A 5,957-nucleotide genomic window follows, 5' to 3' on the forward strand; every position below is an offset into this window, starting at 1 on the left:
ATAAAAGGAGTGAGCGAATTAGGGAATTTTATCTAGTTGAAAAGGTTTTCCTTCACCTACAGGAGCAGAGATTAATCTTTTTTTGTGTGTCTGCCGTTTAAATCAAACCCAAATCCACTACTACTATAGTAGAACAGAATAATTACTATACTTTGAGATGGTTATTCCTATTTCCATAAAACCGAGGCTTTGAGACAATAAGTTGAAGAGCTAATGTGAGAGCATTCAGATTCAAGTATTTAATTCTGTATCTTTTTGTTATGTCCACTCTACCAGGGAGTGTGGGGCAGAGCGTTTAGAAAGCATCTGGAGCTCAGCTAAGATCCCCTGGTAAGGAAGAGGGCACAGAACAGGGAGGCGGGGAAACTCAAAGCAACTTTTCCCCCTTTGCTGCTTTTCCTGGGGCCACGTCCAGCTCGAACAAGAGGACAAGTATGTCTACCCCAGATGAAGACGGACAAATGAGCTTCCATGTTCTCACTTGTCCTACAGCTTCTGGCCAATGTCTCAAATTCTGGTGAACAGAACAAAAGCCAATTATCTCTAACTTTCTGGAAAGTCCTGGAACTCAGTTCAGAAAAATTGAGGTTCTCACTTCATCTGACCCCTCATTCACCATGGTCTCCCCAGTTTCTTAAACCCTCCTTGAGCACTTTCCAGAGAGCACTTTTAATTGACTGATGTTAGGTAAGTTCTGATATCTAGGAAAAGAATCATCATGGCTTGTGTGAGGGCCAGTGGCCACATCACGTCATATAAATGTGTTTCTTTATTATTAAGGACCATTATCTTCTTAGGTCCTAAAAACTGAGTTTTATCCTTACTCTCGTTTTGCAGATGAGGAAACCCAAATGGTTAGAGAGGTTACGTGAACTTGCACAGAGTCACCCAGTGGGTAGTGAAATGTTGGAATTCAAGCTCAGGCTTGGGGGACACCCCAGGACAAGCTCTGAAAGCCTTCGCTATTGGTTTCAATCTCCCGGTGGTTTTTGACGGAGGTCCCTGTGAAGCTCTCTCTCAGTGGAACATTCGTTTCCAATCTTTGCACACTCTCTCAGACAACCTCTCTCTTTTTAACTCTTCCCGAAGTTCTCTGCTCTTTTCTAGGACAATTCGTGGCATTTCTTATTCTATTAGATTCTATAGACAAAGACAGAATCATCCACTGTTAAGGTAGAGTAGCTTCAAAGTGGAAGAAATGCCAAAAGACATGAAATGTCAATGGCTTTGAGTGGTGCTTTTCTAGAAATGGGAACAACAGCACATGAGAGCTAGCAAAATTTTCTCCAGTGGAGGTGGCTTTTGCCCAGGGCATTACCAACCTGATTTATTTCCCTCCTACTTATTTGCTATTTGCTATTAATTGAGCCATTGTACAGAGCTCAGCAAGTATTTGTTGAGGACTTCCATACCAGTCAGGCCTGGCTAGGTTATGCTGTGGTGACAAGTGCCAAACCTCAGGGGCTTGAAGCAACATTTTTTTACTCTTGCTACGCGACCGTCGTGGGTTGGCAGGGGGCTTTGTTCCACCGTGTCTGAGTCACTCTGGGCCCCCGGCTGATCAGCAGCTGTCACCTGACACGTGCCAGAGAGAAAAACAAAATGGTTGAAACTATTTATGGGTTTTCCAAGCTTCTGCCAGAAGTGTTCTAATTTCATCAGCGAAAGCGAGTCCTAAGGCCCCTCCCAATTTTAAGGGTGCCGGGAAGTAGGAGTCTACCACATGCTCAGACTGGGGAAGAACTGCAATATTTGGTGAACAAATGTGATGTGCTTGATATTAGGCTAGGTCTTGTTGAACAAACGAAATGAACAGGAGTCCTGATCCTGCCCTCAGGAGCTTTCCTGTAGTTGGTGAACCAGCACCTACCACACGTCAAATGTTTGAGGAACGTTATGCACTGATATAAAATAGTGTATTCTGCAAACCACAAAGGAAGGAATAGTAGGATTTCAGATACAGTGTTTCAAGCCCTGTGGAGGCAAATTAGGAGAATCTGATCTGCAAAAATTTCCCTAGATAGTGTGATGTTCAAATAGAAAGAGCAATTATACAAATTTTGGTGATAAAAGGATTCTCAGAGATGATCAGATTTACTTTCCATAACTCTTCCCTCATCTAACCCTTTACAAGCCTCCACTAAAAATTCAGATCATGTTATTCCTTGTTCCCCTGATAAACTACGAGCTCTAAGAACAGATCTTACTTTATCTTTTATTTTCATTTCTTATCAAATATCTGGAACACAGACAGGCTTATTACATGTTGTTTGGATGAGTTAATCCTGTTGAGCCCATTTTGTGGCAGGTTTCTTAGAAGAAAGAGAGTTTGAAGACCACCCGTGGAGGGTCCTCAGAGCATCAGCTGGGCTCAGAGGACTCTTTTCTCAGTGAAGGGTCTCAGCATTTCTGTTCTCTCCCCAGCAGACAAGCTCGCTTTCCCTCAGCCCCATGGCGCACCTTCTGTTCCTTGGGCATCTTATCTACACCTCTTGGCTTGGCCATCCCAGGAAGAAGACAGCATGGTTGTCTACAACAATTGTTTAGAACAAATATACTTCCCCTGCTCAGATCAGTCAGCACGGCCAAGAACCCTAAAAGCACTGAGATTTGAACACTGGGGTGCTATGGGGATCCTCTAAGCCACCACTGTTGTTTCCTTTGCAGAAACTGGGGTTTGGAGGGCTTGGGAGACCCTCCCTCCTGGTCCTTCCTAGGATTCACTGGGAGATCCAGACTGGAGTCCAGGTCTTTTAACTCACATTTCACTGCTCTTTATACTGTATGTGTATAGATCATATTTCTGTTTAGATACGTTGATAAACTTTACAATGATACCTAAGACCTTATATTTTCCTTTTATATCAAGATGATGTTTAAAGCAATGCAGGAAAGACTAAAGGAAATGAAAATAACACGGTTTACCTGCAAGGAGAAGAACAATCCTACGCCTGACATGACCATGGGGTTTCATAGAAAACCTCTGCTCACCAGGAAAACGTTACCTACGTGAGTGACATCAGTGCTGCACAGAGTGGATCTTGAAATCCTGGACAAGGCAGACCATCTCTTTAGGACGGCATGAAGGGGCAAGCTCTGATGCTCATTAGAGTTTGTCATAGTTTTGTGGAAAAGAGAGATTTGAAACCAGATTTGACTCAAATCCCAACTGTATCTGATTTCTGAGCTTCAGTTTTGTTATCTGTAAAATAGGTTAATAATCTTGCCTGCCTAATTTATATGGATGTCCCACACATCAAATAAGACAATGAGAGTGAAGGTGTTGGATGAACTGCACACAAATATTAGTTGTTCCCAGACCCCGATTCCTGGGAGGTAGCACTCAGATTATTTCCTCTCTTGAGCTGAAGGCAGGGGTGGAAAGAAAGTGGAGTTATCCCAGGTCATTGACCGTGACCAAGCTTCCTAGTACATCCATCATTGAGAGTTTTAATATGAAAGAGGCTAAAAAGAGAAAGTGGCAGAGGAATAATGGAAGACACCGTAAGGGTCAGTTAAGGACGAAAGAGGGTGGGAAAGGAAAACAACAACCTCTCAGATGTGGGGGTAGAGGTAAAATTATCTGATGAATAGCAGCAATGACACCGTCTCTCACTTCTCTTCTCTGAACGCACTGGCTCTCCAAAAATAAACCAAGAGCAGAAAGACAGTATAACATTGTGATCAAGAATATGGGCTTAGGAATCAGACTAATCTGAATTTGAATTCAGATTTACTTGTATGTGATCTTCGGCAAATTATTTAGCTTCATTTTTTCTTTCAGCAAAATGGGAGTAATAATAATACCACCTCCCTTAAGAATTGTTAAATGGGATAATGCCTGTCAAATCAGCTCAGTGCCGGAGGAGTAGAAAATATGCAGTAAGTGTTTATACTTTCTCCTTCCGCTCCTCCCTTATAAAGTTAGACTCCTTTTCAATCAGTCTTACTTAATTAATTAAAATTTTATTGAACGTTTCTTAAGTGTTGGCCACAATCGAAGGCATGAGACAATTAATTTACCCATAAAGAGCTCAGTGAATTAGCTCCAATTTAAGAATTTCATAGGGTGATATAATTTTCTTTCTTTCTGGTGGTCCTATGGAATATGAAAGCAGGAATCTGCAGTATTCTCAAGGTCCTATTAGGGTTGTCAATGCTGCACACTTCAGCTCCCTGATGGTAGATGAGGTTTCAACACAGCCTTGTATGGAAGTGCAAGCTTTGCTTCCAGAAATCCTCCACTGCATTGTTCGAACTGGTATCATAATTAACCAAGATGAGACTTTATTTCCTGTTTTTTGAAGCCATGTTTGCTGTAACCTAGGATAAATAAACCCTGAAGCAGTCGTTAGACCAGGAAGCCTTTTTAGGGCCTATATCCTGTCCTGGCCACAGAGATTGGATCAGATGAGCTAATGGGTCTTTCCATGGCTAACTGCTATGACAGCTACCATGTTAATAATGGCAGGAGCATCAAAACGGCAAGCTGTCAAGGGAGAGAAGGCGTGAATTTTAGTTTTCATCAGCACAGGAAAATGAGCTATCAAGGCAGCCATGTTGATTTTGTTCATGTAGGAATTAAAATTAGAACAGGAGATATTTGAACTCACCTGTTTTAGGATGTATAGCAGACACGTGACCAGAGGAAATAAGTAACAAAAACCAAAACAGAACATAATGATAATATAAAAATAAACCCATTTGGAATTATGTTTTAGATCTGGAGGGAAAATGTGCAGTTGGACCCCTCCACTGTGTTTGTGGCAGGGCTTCAATGAGCTAGAAGATCTGAATGGCAGTGAGGCGTCATTGAGCTTCTGTCAAAAGGAGAGAGTCATAGCCTGGGGAGGACACGTGAGATCTCCTCCTCTAGCTCTGCATAGGGAAGACAGGCCTCAAATCTCTCCCACTCTAGCAAAGTTCCCCTGAGCCTTAACTTCCAGCCAAGTGGCTAGCATTTCTGCTGTCAAGCATTTGTCTGCTGGTCAGATAATGACATCTACTGGTAATGTGGTTTGGGGAAAAGAACAGAAAAGAAGGCCAAGGAATAGAATGTAGTCTTATCTGTGCAAATTGGCTAGGATCCCAATCAAATCTGAGCTTTGATTCCATTATTTATTAAATGCAGAAAATACAACTTGCCCCACAGATTTATCTGGAGGACAAATGAGTTAAACGTGCAAGCATTTTGAACTTAGATAGGTATCTACACATGTATCATGTGATACATACAAAATGATTTGCCTTCCTGTCTTTCAATCCCACGGTCTTTTCTCCACTCAAATTTTTTACTTGCTTGGACTGTAGAATTTTCTGGCTGCTTTCTCAAGCTACATTTTGGCTGCAGGGTGACTGGAAGGCAGGTTTGGCGTTCAGAGAGAGTATCTAGCCTGTGGATGTGGGTGGCATATAACAGAGCCAGGAGACTGATTACTCTTGTTGGCTCCCTTCCTCTGTTCCCTGGTCCCTTCATGGGAGCATTTTCTCACCTCCTCTCCAGTTTTTTGAGGGGTGCGTAGGCAATGCATAAAGTTTTCTCCTTTCATAAGCTTGACCACAGGAGATCCAGCTGTGTGGTCACCCTTTCTTACTCTTTCTGGCCCGGTGGGAGGAGAATGGGCGTTGGGCACATTTTAAAGCCATTTCTATAAAATTGATGCTGCAAGTCAATGAGAAGCCTGAACTCAGCTTTCCAGGCAGGGTTTGCCACAGAACAAAGATCTAATTCATACTAACTCATTGACCGCCTTATTTGTAATTTCCCCCTTAATATTATAAATGCAGGCAACCAGGAATGCAGACTTCCCCAATGAGGAGTCACACAAATCATTTTTGTTTTCCATTTTCTGTATATTTCCTGTCCACCCCCATCTCCAACCCAATGCACCCATGGAAACCCCATCGCTCTTGGGAGAGGAACTGGAGGGCCCTTTGTTTAGAAGATAGGAGAGCCA

This window comes from Equus asinus, chromosome 20 (genome assembly GCF_041296235.1).
Source record: "Equus asinus isolate D_3611 breed Donkey chromosome 20, EquAss-T2T_v2, whole genome shotgun sequence".
NCBI classification, from domain to species: domain Eukaryota; kingdom Metazoa; phylum Chordata; class Mammalia; order Perissodactyla; family Equidae; genus Equus; species Equus asinus.